The following is a 13,116-nucleotide window of genomic DNA, read 5'->3' as shown; positions in this document are numbered from 1 at the left end:
AACCATGTACAGTATACTGTACTTTATGGGCGATTTAAAGGATTTTCAAGGGTAATTTTGACTATACGGGATTTTCGCCTTACGCGCTGACTTTAGAACCTATCCCCCGCATAGGATTCAACTCCACTGTACTAAATTTTTTGCTCGAGGGATCGGCCCCTTCTCCCAAAATCTCTTTTCCAACACTAGCAACTCACATGGGCAAAGGTTGGAAAGGAAGAGACATATTTGTCCATCAAATGTTTGATCTTTCTCCTTTAAAGTATGTTTCTGATCTCAAAAGTAACTCAAATATGGTATGAAGGGATTTCATGTTTATTATACCTCAGTTATTTCCAGATCAAATTTGCTCTATTTGCATGTAAAAGGATGCTTTTTCTGATTGCTACCCCTGCAAACTCAATCTGGGATCTGAAAGTCAAGCTGGATTTTTTCCTTCATTACCAGTAATAAAAATTTAGGCAGGCCAAATTCTCAGTTATAACTATGCATTCCCCACTGCTTTCAGTGGAGGGCTGAATTTGACCTTTCCAATGGAATTTAGTTAATTCTGTTGGAGATGTGGGAGAGTGAATATACTCCAGGTCACTACTTTCCCAAAGCTGTGGGATCTTTCAGAAGGAGAAGTGTTTAAAACTTGTTTTTTGTCATTATAATAAGCAGATATGACCCAGAATACACTCAAGAGGAGATCTGTTGAGAAAGTTACATTTTAAAATAGCTTCTTTTCAGAGCAGAACTTTATATTAAAGACTAAGTCCCTGCCCCTCATCTCAAAAAGTCTATTAAGGTACCTTTTTTTAGAATTTTTCAGGAACTCAAACTTCTCTATATATCTGAGTTGATCCTCGGATTAAATTGCAAAAAGGAAATGCAAAGATCTTTCCAAAGTCACTGACTTTGCCAGCAAGTTAAAAAAGTATGGATTGGATGAATGGACTATAAGTTGGATAGAAAACTAGCTAGATTGTTGGGCTCAACGGGTAGTGATCAATGGCTCGATGTCTAGTTGGCAGCCGGTATCAAGAGGAGTGTCCCAGGGGTCGGTCCTGGGGCCGGTTTTGTTCAGCATCTTCACTAATGATCTGGATGATGGGATTGATTGTACCCTCAGCAAGTTTGCAGATGACACTAAGCTGCGGGGAGAGGTAGATACACTGGAGGGTAGGGATAGGGTCCAGAATGACCTAGACAAATTGGAGGATTGGGCCAAAAGAAATCTGATGAGGTTCAACATGGACAAGTGCTGAGTCCTGCACTTAGGAAGGAAGAATCCCATGCACCGCTACAGGCTGGGGACTGACTGGCTAAGCAGCAGTTCTGCAGAAAAGGACCTGGGGATTACAGTGGACGAGAAGCTGGATATGAGTCAGCAATGTGCCCTTGTTGCCAAGAAGGCCAACAGCATATTGGGGTTTATTAGTAGGAGCATTGCCAGCAGGTCGAGGGAAGTGATTATTCCCCTCTATTCAGCACTGGTGAGGACACACCTGGAGTACTGTGTCCAGTTTTGGTTCCCCCACTACTGAAGGGATGTGGACAAATTGGAGAGAGTCCAGCGGAGGGAAACTAAAATGATTAGGGGGCTGGGGCACATGACTTACGAGGAGAGGCTGCGGGAACTGAGGTTATTTAGTCTACAAAAGAGTAGAGTGAGGGGAGATTTGATAGCAGCCTTCAACTACCTGAAGGGGGGGTTCCAAAGAGGATGGAGCTTGGCTGTTCTCAGTGGTGGCAGATGACAGAACAAGAAGCAATGGTCTCAAGTTGCAGTGGGGAGGTCTAGGTTGGATATCAGGAAACACTATTTCACTAGGAGGATGGTGAAGCACTGGACTGGGTTCCCTAGGGAGGTGGTGGAATCTCCATCCTTAGAGGTTTTTAAGGCCCGGCTTGACAAAGCCCTGGCTGTGATGATTTAATGGATGTTGGTCCTGCTTTGAGCAGGGGGTTGAACTAGATGACCTCCCGAGGTCTCTCCCAACCCTAATATTCTATGATTCTATGATAATAGACTTATAGTATCCTTAGTTTCCTACACTGCATTTAATTTTCAAAATGAACCATTCTACAAATATAGACCAAATTTCTCCTTTATCAGAAGCTTTCAGTGAGAATTATTAACAGGTACCGTTTTTGAACAGATGTCACTCATTTAAAGCCATTTTGAGTATCTTTGATATTCATTAATATCTGTTTCAGTCTCTTTCAAATAGAAGTTCATCAGAAACCTTTTATACCTAACCGTAAAGGCATTGGGGAATGTTTTGGGGCTGGTACAGGCCAAGTGGTGTTATTTTGGCACTTTCCCACTCACTAAGTGTTTGTGGAACTGTAACTATATTTCAACATCTATGCTATAGTCTTAAGGAACTAGCAAAACAAAATGATTCTTTTTTATCCTAATTGAGATAGGAAGCTGTTGAGGCAGGTCCCTTCTGAACTACCATATCTGTACTGGCAGAATCAGCACCTGTGTAGCGTATGCTACATGCATTCACTTGTCAGACATCTTTTGATGTAATTATTTTAATGCTACCGTTTGGCAGAACAAAATCTCAATGAAGCATGCCCAGTTAGAGAAAATAGGGTTTGTAATCATGATATTTAAAAAAGGCAACAAGTACAAAACAGCTGCATCTTTAAATGTATGGTTATACTAGTTATGATTGACTCAATTAAAATGTCTTCCCTGTGTACAGCAGCGCTTGAAGATGCAAATAGGTTGGTTATATTAAAGAGAGAAAATAACTTACAAAATTCAAGTGACATATCATACAATGATATCCTCTTATTGGTAGCTCTCTGGTGTGATTTGAAAAGAGGATGGATAATTTTATCACCACTAAAAACAGTTGTTAATATTAATAAAGGTAATCAAATTTCATGCTCAGTAAAAAGGCAAGTTAGAAAAAAATGCAATGAAATTTGGACCAGACACAGACACAGTTTTGGTTAAGACCATTGTCCAGACTGTGTAACATCACTTTTACAATTTGCATGTCATGAACAACAACCCGTAACTCAGTATTTTTTATTTTGCTTCTCTAATTTTTCTTGCCTCTACAGATTCCTTCAATATTGTCTCTAGACAGTTTTAGACATCATTAAATGGCTGTTTATTTTTATTCTACTCCACCTGTTCAATCTCTTTCCTACTATAGATTTCTTTCTTTGTCATTCTATTCCCCCTGCATTTGATCTTTTTTTTTCTTCCCTTCCTTTTGTTCCTGTCTATTCTGCTTGGAAGGTCAGTTCCTCCATTGCCCTGCACCTTGTACAGTCATTTATATCAGTTCAAAGGAATCCTTACCATAGTGATTTAGTAGTGCTTTACACCCAATTTCATAGATTCATAGATATTTAGGGCAGAAGGGACCATTATGATCATCTAGTCTGACCTCCTGCACAATGCAGGCCACAGAATTTCACCCACCACTCCTGCAAAAAACCTCACGCCTATATCTGTGCTACTGAAGTCCTCAAATCGTAGTTTAAAGACTTCAAGAAGCAAAGAATCCTCCAGCAAGTGACCCGTGCCCCATGCTACAGAGGAAGGCGAAAAACCTCCAGGGCCTCTTCCAATCTGCCCTGGAGGAAAATTCCTTCCTGACCCCAAATATGGCGATCAGCTAAACCCTGAGCATATGGGCAAGATTCATCAGCCAGATACTACAGAAAATTCTTTCCTGGGTAACTCAGATCCCACCCCATCTAATATCCCATCACAGGCCATTGGGCTTATTTACCATGAATATTTAATTACCAAAACCATGTTATCCCATCATACTATCTCCTCCATAAACTTATTGAGTTTAATCTTAAAGCCAGATAGATCTTTTGCCCCCACTACTTCCCTTGGAAGGCTATTCCAAAACTTCACTCCTCTGATGGTGAGAAACCTTCGTCTAATTTCTAGTCTAAATTTCCTGGTGGCCAGTTTATACCCATTTGTTCTTGTGTCCACATTGATACTGAACTTAAATAATTCCTCTCCCTCTCCGGTATTTATCCCTCTGATATATTTATAGAGAGCAATCATATCTCCCCTCAACCTTCTTTTAGTTAGGCTAAACAAGCCAAGCTCCTTGAGTCTGCATTCATAAGACAAGTTTTCCATTTCTCGGATCTTCCTAGTAGCCCTTCTCTGTACCTGTTCCAGTTTGAATTCATCCCTCTTAAACATGGGAGACCAGAACTGCACATAGTATTCTAGGTGAGGTCTCACCAATGCCTTGTATAACGGTACTAAAACCTCCTTATCCCTACTGGAAATACCTCTCCTGATGCATCCCAAGACCGCATTAGCTTTTTTCATGGCCATATCACATTGGTGGCTCATAGTCATCTTATAATCAACCAATACTCCAAGGTCCTTTTCCTCCTCCGTTACTTCTAATTGATGCGTCCCTAGCTTATAACTAAAATTCTTGTTATTAAACCCTAAATGCATGACCTTACACTTCTCACTGTTAAATTTCATCCTATTACTATTACTCCAGTTTACAAGGTCATCCAGATCCTCCTGTAGGATATCCCTGTCCTTCTCTAAATTGGCAATACTTCCCAGCTTTGTATCATCCGCAAACTTTATTAGCACACTCCCACTTTTTGTGCCAAGGTCAGTAATAAAAAGATTAAATAAGATTGGTCCTAAAACCGATCCTTGGGGAATTCCACCGGTAACCTCCCTCCAGCCTGACAGTTCACCTTTCAGTAGGACCCATTGTAGTCTCTCCCCTTTAACCAATTCCTTATCCATCTTTCAATTTTTCTATTGATCCCCATCTTATCCAATTTAACTAATAATTCCCCATGTGGCACGGTATCAAATGCCTTACTGAAATCTAGGTAAATTAGATCCACTGCGTTTCCTTTGTCTAAAAAATCTGTTACTTTCTCAAAGAAGGAGATCAGGTTGGTTTGGCACCATCTATCTTTTGTAAAACCATGTTGTATTTTGTCCCATTTACCATTGACTTCAATGTCCTTAACTACCTTCTCCTTCAAAATTTTTTCCAAGATCTTACATACTACAGATGTCAAACTAACAGGCCCATAATTCCCTGGATCACTTTTTTTCCCTTTCTTAAAAATAGGAATTGTGTTAGCAATTCTCCAATCATACGGTACAAACCCCGAGTTTACAGATTCATTAAAAATTCTTGCTAATGGGCTTACAATTTCATGTGCCAATTCCTTTAATATTTTTGGATGAAGAATATCTGGGCCCCCCGATTTAGTCCCATTAAGCTGTTTGAGTTTCACTTCTACCTCAGATATGGTAATGTCTACCTCCATATCCTCATTCCCATTTGTCATGCTACCATTATCCCTAAGATCCTCTTTAGTCTTATTAAAGACACAGGCAAAGTATCTACTGTACACAGAATTCAAGGAAATGGAATATCGAGCCGGCTGTGTTTTTATTTTTTATGGATAGTTGCTTTCTTCCCTTTATTTTACACTTCTTTTATTCCATTTTCTCAGGGAAACCTTTTCCAGGACTAACACGCTATCTCCAGCCCTTTCCCTCCTCATTCCTTTCCTCCCTGCTCCGGCTTCTAAACAACAATGTATATGTTAGGAAATCATCTACTTCTTTCTCTCTTTTACCAATGCCTTCTTTCCTCTGTTTCTTGACCTTTCCCTCCCCCTTCTTAATTTAATATGCTCCCCTCTTGCCTCCTGCAGGCCTCAGAAATACTACTTTGCTGCACTCCTCCTCTTAATCTGCCAGGTCCCTGAATTCCCTCTCTTCTCCCAGGTGACACCACTGGGAAAGGAGGGGGTGGGCAAGATTCCCCCCAACCACACACGTCTCTGTTGACTAGTCTCTTGATGTCCCACTCAATGCAGCTGCAGGACACCCACAGCTCTGTGTGCAGCACTATCTCCCAGTCACCATTTCCTAGCCCCTCTGTTCAGACTGCCCAGGACCTCCTTTGGAAGCTGGGCTTCTGTCATCGATGCCCCTGGCTACACTGCTGTCTCTGCTTCTCTTCCTATTGCAGTGGTTTACAGAGCTTTTTCTTACAGCATGGCCAGTCACCATGGGAAAAGCAAGCAGTGCCGCAGAGAGAAGCTATTTGTAGTACCAGCAGAATGAGGCATGGAGCACAGGCACTGGTGGCAAGAGCAGGGCAGCACATGCCTAGAGTTACTGCACTGTGCTATCTGAGATGACCACAGCTCTTCCCTAGACCTGGAACAGGAGATAATTTTTCTAATGGAACACTGTTGGTTGACTGATAAATGGCTTCTACTGTATACAGTGGCTGAGGATAAGGATGTCAGCTGATGGAGTTACAGACTGTGGTGCCAACAGTAGCTATGAATACAGTCTTACTAGACTAGATAGATTTAGCGTGGGTGGTACTGATCACCAGAGACAAATTAGGAGAATATTAAATAAAACATTAAACAAACAAACAACAAAAATTCCCACTTTAACTGGGACTTACTGGGTGCAAAGATCCAGACTGTTCATATGCATGTATAGTAAGTGTTCCGATGGTATATATATGGTATCAAGGGAGGAAATTATATATTGGGCATTTATGAATTGGTGCAGCTCCACTCACTACAACAGCTAAGTGTCTGGTCCACTATATTAAAAGGCCCAAATTATTGGCTCAGCCTTGAAGTTTTGAAAATGAAATCTGATATCTGGCTGCAGATTCAGGAGAAAGGGCACAACTTTCAACTCGTAATGGTCTAGGAATTGTTCACGTCCAGCTATTCAACCACTCAGAATTAGTATGTTGTATTTTTGACATTCACCCGACACAGGGCACTTTGCATATTTGGCCTCTCTGGAGAATATGGTTTGGGTAAAGTAACCATGCAGTGGGGTCTTCACACCTCCTATGAGCTGTATAGTCTCTGTGCTAGCTACAAACAAGCTGCCATTGTCAGAGGCGTGCAACCACCCCCGAATGCAAGACAACAAATAGGAGAGAATGATGGAAAGCCCAACAACCATCAAACGATAACAGCGGAAAACTCCAAGATTACCGCCACTAATGGACTAATGATTACAGGATGACATTGCAAAATGCATGGACTCAAATGGGAATTTACAAGTATAAAGCTGGGGTGTTTTGCCATGAAACTCTGGGTTCAGTCCTGCCAAAACCTCGGAGCATCGGATCACGACCGACAGAGCCCAGCTCCTCACTCGTGTTCAGTCTAACTGGCCACTAGATTGACTCGAGCTACAACAGACTGGTAACTATAAAAAACATCAACTGGCAGGACTGTGTGCATGATGTGTATGTGTGTGTGACAGAAAAGCATATGCTAACTGTTGTATTCTCAATAAATGCAGTGTGCTGCCTTCTCCCCTATAAAGATCCCGTGTGCTTTGTATAGCATTAAATAGGGTTCAGACCAAGGAGGGGCCGCCAGTTCTATTATTATACAGATCTTCTGTCCAAACCACCCACACATCAAGTCGTGTTGAGCGACTGTGGCTTTTATTCTACCTCACTGGCTGGATTAGACTCTTCCCAGGTGCAGTTCTGCACCCTTGCCTTGGGCCACGAGAGGATTTCACCAAACCACACAACCTTTGCCAAAATAAAGTTAGATTACTCTGCTTTGTGAGGAAGAAGTGTATTTCACCCCATAGCCCCAGTACTACAAGGAGCTCTAGATAGGCAAACACCTGCATTAAGACTTAGATTGTATTAGGCATGCACTATAACCATATAACAAACACATTAGCAATTACAGAGGCCTTTGATTGTAAAGAATTTGAATATGACAACTTCCAAGATCCTTTTTATTTAGTATTTTTGCTAAGCGTCACTATAAAACTGACATAGACATTAAGAAACTATTATGTGCCTGATAGGTGGCTTACAAATGCCTGTGGGTGATATTTAGATCATAATACAGTGAGATCAGATCATTTACTAGATAAAATCTTATTGTCACTGTAACAGGGTCCACGACCCGCCCCTCTTCCTGGGGCCCAATAAGGCTCAGAGAGGCTTCAGGGTTGTGCAACACCCGTGTCTTTATTTACCTGCAGTTATCCCACCACCAGTGTTTATCTATTTACAAGCTGTACAGGCAGTCAGCCTTCAGCTAGGAGGCCTCCAGTTGCCTGCCTGCCTGACTGACTTCTCTCTAGCTGCCCCCCATGACTTCTGGCTCCCTCCCAGCCTTTATAGCCCCTGGCTTGTCAGGCCAGCAGGTGCTGCCCATCCTCAGGCAAGCATCAGGCCTTTTCCATCAGCCCCAATTTGTTTCCCCTGATTGGAGCTGACTGGGCAGGGGCTAATTAGGTGCTTTTGCACCAGCACCCTGCTACAGTCACTTATGAAATATAGAAGTCTTAACACTCACAGTCTACAAGGGGTGATCACTTCCAGTTGATGCAACATGATCATTCGAAAGAAAACTCATCAACACTGAGGTACATAGCTGTATGGAAAAAAAGTATGCCAACATCTTAATAACAACATTAAACGGAGATAAATAACAGCCTCCAATAGGGATCACTGACGCTGGAAAATACTATCCAAAATATCTAGAGTTAGTAATACATTAAAATGTTTTGGTAACAAACAGGTACCTTTTTCCTGACAGTTAAAGGCGTGGGAAGAGGCTTGCAGCTTTCGCAATTTCAGGAATGTTTGATCTTTAGCCAACCAAAACACTGAGTTATATAACTCTGCTCATTAGTGGCTATATCAATCACAAATGACATCATACAGAGTAGGTTAGGCCTATATCTTTAGAAAATAATCTATTTATGTAAAATGGGAAATTATAAACTGAACAGGATAATCATATACAAATTGTACCTCTATAGCACCTTTATTCTGAGTGTCTTAAATCACTTTCCAAACAGCAATATATTAGTCCTCACACCACTCTTAGGTATTATAAATAGAGCTGTGTGAATAACTGATTTTTTTGGTTTTCTCGGGCAAATCCAATAAATCAAACAGTTTTGGATTAACCTGAAAATGATATTTTTCTAAATTTTCAGTACATCAAAAAGTAATAATAATAATAATAATTCAGGTTGAATGAACATTTCACTTGAACTGAAACGAAACATTTAATTTAGATTTCCAGCCTTTTTTAGGTTGTAAGTTTAATAACATTAAATTAAATTGAAGGAAATTGAAAAACAAAAGGTCATCTTGAGTCAGAAACTCAAAATTTTGTGACAAAAATGTCGAAATGAAATGTTTCATCTTCTTTGGATTTTTTCCCCTGAAGATAAACAATTTGGTGAAACCTGACACAAACTGAAAAATGTTTTGGTATTGCCAAATCTGCATTTCTGGCTGAAAAACTGTCACCTAGCTCTAATTATTACCCACTTTACAATGAGGAAAATGGAGCCATTGATAAGTTAAGGATTACATTTTCAAAGGTGTCCACTAATTTGGGTGTCTTAATTTTTGCGTGCTCAAGTTCAGTCACACCCGGTATGTTTTTCAGAGATGCTGAGCACCTTCATCTCTACTTGAAGTCAGCGGAAACTACTGGTGCTTAACACCTCTCAAATTCATGCCCTAAGTTTGGCACCCAAAAATTGAGGCACCGCAAATAAGTGGAGACTTTTGACAATGTGAGTCTAACTGACTTCCCAAGATTATATGCAATCTAGAGTTGTTTGTGGTGGAGAAATAGCAGAGGAGGAGAGTTGTTATAATAAAACATGTTGCGGTGATAAGGAGCTGGCAATGTGATTGGTGAGGTGATAAGAAGCTGAGTGGGTGTGCTCTGAATCTCTGATGGCTGTATATCCCTGTGATGGGTTTGTAAGTCCTATTTCTGCTCAGCTTTCATGTCTCTCTCCATTTCAATATGCCTGAAGAGCAGGAACAAATGTTAGCTAGCAAGCCAAAGCAGCATTTGTGACAGGAAACGGCAGGAAAGTGAAATGTGTGTAATCAAAAAGCATTTTAAAATATATATTTACAAGTTGTTCAAGTCTCCATTAAAAAAATGCAGTGCAAATATCATTCAACTACATCACTGCACCAGGTGAGCAGCATGATTCTTGGGCTTTTCAAGTACTGTGCTTATTTTTCTTGGGTCTTTGAAAATTTGAGATTTTTAATAGTTCAAGTCAACAACTGAACAGAATGAAACTGGAGGAAAAACAGACAGAAGTTATGCTGCATGCTACCTAGGCTGTAAATTACATCAAAAGTAAAACATCTGCCAGAAAGACTTTTTATGTGGGTAACCTGTGTGAGGGCAGGGGAAAGTGCCCAGAAAGAAATGTATTACCATACAAAACTGTTCTTTTTCCACAATGGCTCCCATAGGGATTTGTAAAGAAAGATGGTAAGATCCCGGAAACAGTGTAACTTTCAATAGGGCCCCAACCTTCTCTCAAAGATCATTTTATTAGGGCTGTCAATTAATTGTAGTTAACTCATGTGATTAACTTAAAAAAATTAATCGTGATTTAAAAAATTAATCATGATTAATTGCAGTTTTAATTGCACTGTTAAACAATAGAATACCAATTGAAATTTATTAAATATTTTGGATGTTTTTCTGCATATTCATATATATTGTAGTCTGTGTTGCAATTGAAATCAAAGTGTACATTATTTTTTATTACAAATATTTGCACTAAAAATGATAAACAAAAGAAATAGTATTTTTCAGTTCATCTCATTCAAGTACTGTAGTGCAACCTCTTTGTCATAAAAGTGCAACTTACAAATGTAGATTTTTTTTGTTACATAACTGCACTCAAAACCAAAACAATGTAAAACTTCAGAGCCTACAAGTCCACTCAGTCCTACTTCTTGTTCAGCCAACTGCTAAGACAAACAAGTTTGTTTACATTTACAAGAGATAATGCTGCCCTTTTCCTATTTACAATGTCACCAGAAAGTGAGAACAGGCATTTGCAGGGCACTTTTGTAGCTGGCATTGCAAGGTATTTACGTGCCAGATATGCTAAACATTCGTATGCCCCTTCATGCTTCGGCCACCATTCCAGAGGACATGCTTCCATGCTGATGACTCTCGTTAAAAAAATAATGTATTATTTAAATTTGTGACCGAACTCCTGGGGGAGAATTGTATGTCCCTTGCTGTTTTACCCACATTCTGCCATATATTTCATGTTATAGCAGTCTCGGATGATGACCCAGCATGTTGTTCATTTCACAAAACGCGAAGAAGGTACCAGTGTGAGATTTGTAAAGATAGCTACAGCACTCAACCCAAGGTTTAAGAATCTGAGAGGGACAAGGTGTGGCACATGCTTTCAGAAGTCTTAAAAGAGCAACACTCCAATGCGGAAACTGCAGAACCCGAACCACCAAAAAAGAAAATCAACCTTCTGCTGGTGGCCTCTGACTCAGATAATGAAAATGAACATGCGTCGGTCCACACTGCTTTGGATTGTTATTGAACAGAACCCATCATCAGCATGGACGCATGTCCCCTGGAATGGTGGTTGAAGCATGAAGGGACATGCAAATCTTTAGTGCATCTGGCACGTGAATATCTTGCGACAACAGCTACAACAGTGCCATGCAAATGCCTGTTCTCACTTTCAGGTGACACTGTAAACAAGAAGCAGGCAGCATTGTCTCCTGCAAATGTAAACAAACTTGTTTGTCTGAGCTATTGGCTGAACAAGAATTAGGACTGAGTGGATTTGCAGGCTGTACAATTTTACATTGTTTTATTTTTGAATGCAGTTTTTTGTACATAATTCTACATTTGTAAGTTCAACTTTCATGACAAAGAGATTGCACTACAGTACTTGTATTAGGTGAACTGAAAAATACTATTTCTTTTGTTTTTTTACAGTGCAAATACTTGTAATCAAAAATAAATATAAAGTGAGCACTGTACACTTTGTATTCTGTGTTGTAATTTAAATCAATATATTTGAAAATGTAGAAAATATCCAAACATATTTAAATAAATGGTATGCTATTATTGCTTAGTCATGCGATTAATCATGATTAATTTTTTTAATCACTTGACAGCCCTAAATTTTATCCTTGTCCTATATCTTGGTAAACTACTGAAGCCAGCTACATACTGGGATAGATCAGAACTTTTTGCAGGGGCAATTTTGCACCTACAAAATGGATTCCAGATGCAAAGCAGAGTTGTTGTCCATCTCCCCAATTTGAACCTGCAGTTAGATTGAGATTCAGTTACTCAGATTCCCACCTACACTTCAACTTCAGGTGCAAATTGGCAGGCCACCATTTTGAAAATATGGCCCAATCTGCCTTTGTTTCCCTCACCCCATATATTTGGCAATACATTGGGCAAGGAAAAAAACATCTAGCAAGGTCATATGTATACTTAAACACATGGCTTTTTGATAAGTTTATCAAGTCAGCCAGTATACCTAACTGTTTTAAGTTCCTGGCAAATCATATATAAATTTATTTTAATTTTTCTGTACACACAGTGTTGGAATCACAGGAAAACATAGTATACAGACTTTCATAAAATTAACCCAATGTCACAGCTGGCTAATCCTAGCAGAAACCAACTGTGGTAAGCAATTCAGGTTTCCTGTAAGGGATAATTTAAATGTGTTAACATTGCTGCTAAAAACCTAATATTATCATTCAGTATTATTTCTCCAGGTAAGGAGTCATCTCCCTGATCTCTCTTTAGAGATGTAACAAAATAAGCATGCTCCCCAGGGCAGATTTTAAAAAGGTCTGAGGGCCACATTTTCAAGTGCTCAGCACCCACAATTGAGGCCAGATTTTCAAAAGAGCTCAGCTCCCATTTAAATAGTGAAATAAATGTCAGATTTTCCAAAGTGCCCAGCACACAGTAGCCACCACTGTGATACTTATGGCCAGATTTTCTGAAGAGCTCAGTACCCAACAAGCTAAGCTCTTAATAAGAGCTTGCCCTTTCTATTTATAATTATTCATTAGAGGAGGTTGGAGGAGGAAGAGCTTGGAAGACAGGTTATTACTAACACTCATAACTGTGGACTGAATAAACCTGTCAGACGGTCTGTTTTATATAGAGAAAACTATGAAAAGTCACTCATTATATAAAACCCCATTATTTGTCCTTCTCTAGAACGAAACAACGCTTAGTAGCGAGAACTCCAACAGTCTCTTAAGCCACATT

At 39.8% G+C, this 13,116-nt stretch overlaps 1 protein-coding gene across 1 annotated transcript in view; it reads right to left on the bottom strand.

Annotated features, from left to right (window-relative positions):
- CFAP299 (cilia and flagella associated protein 299) overlaps positions 1–13,116 on the bottom strand; it is a 377,565-nt gene that overhangs the window by 131,612 nt on the left and 232,837 nt on the right. The window lies entirely within an intron of this gene.

The sequence above is a fragment of the Eretmochelys imbricata genome, chromosome 4 (genome assembly GCF_965152235.1).
Source record: "Eretmochelys imbricata isolate rEreImb1 chromosome 4, rEreImb1.hap1, whole genome shotgun sequence".
Lineage (NCBI taxonomy): Eukaryota > Metazoa > Chordata > Testudines > Cheloniidae > Eretmochelys > Eretmochelys imbricata.
The sequence above is the reverse complement of the archived record's forward strand: the minus strand, read 5'-3'. Positions and strand labels throughout refer to the sequence as shown.